The sequence below is a fragment of the Aulostomus chinensis genome, chromosome 1, assembly GCF_037954235.1.
Source record: "Aulostomus chinensis isolate RoL2024-O1b breed Wild chromosome 1, RoL_Achi_v1.0, whole genome shotgun sequence".
In the NCBI taxonomy this organism is placed as follows: domain Eukaryota; kingdom Metazoa; phylum Chordata; class Actinopteri; order Syngnathiformes; family Aulostomidae; genus Aulostomus; species Aulostomus chinensis.
In genome coordinates this window covers 16,810,278-16,810,870 of record NC_141320.1, presented here as the reverse complement: position 1 = coordinate 16,810,870, position 593 = coordinate 16,810,278, and the positions used below count along the sequence as shown (strand labels likewise).

At 50.1% G+C, this 593-nt stretch overlaps 1 non-coding gene across 1 annotated transcript; it reads right to left on the bottom strand.

Moving 5' to 3' along the window:
• Positions 1-237: 237 nt before the first annotated feature.
• Positions 238-311, bottom strand: trnan-guu (transfer RNA asparagine (anticodon GUU)). Its single transcript has one exon. It is a non-coding gene; the product is annotated as a tRNA-Asn (tRNA).
• Positions 312-593: the final 282 nt, after the last annotated feature.

Here is a 593-nt window from a genome sequence, read left to right as displayed (position 1 = left end):
CTGAGAACCAAACAGTGAACCCCTTCATTCCAGAGCCGACTCCACAAACTCTGAGCCCCCACTTTACCCACAGCCAGCAGGCCTCCTCAACACTGCATGACACACGACGACTAAATTGAAGACTGAAGCGTCTCATCCAGAGATCTGTCACATGAGTCTGCTGTGGAGGGTCAATCTGTCCGTCCACATTCAGATCATTAACACAGCGACTCCTAAGCACCAGCAGAGCCTGTTCATCGTCCCTGGGTGGGCTCGAACCACCAGCCTCTCGGTTAACAGCCGAGCGCGCTGACCGATTGCGCCACAGAGACTCTGAGTCACTGCTTTTCATGAAGACTTTTCAGGCTAAATTCAGTGTGTGAGGTCCACACTGCACATTTGAGGGACCATGAAGGACAGAGGAGAGTCTGACTGTCATGGTGAAAGCCTTCAGCACTAGAACTGAAACAGCCCCACCATCTTAACCCCCCCAGACCAAACAGGCTTCATCAGAAACAGACCCCCCTCCTAGAACATCCAGAGATCATCAGTCTGATTAATAGAACATGACAAACAATCAAGAACTTGTTATTGTTTGATCAGAAGCTGAAACA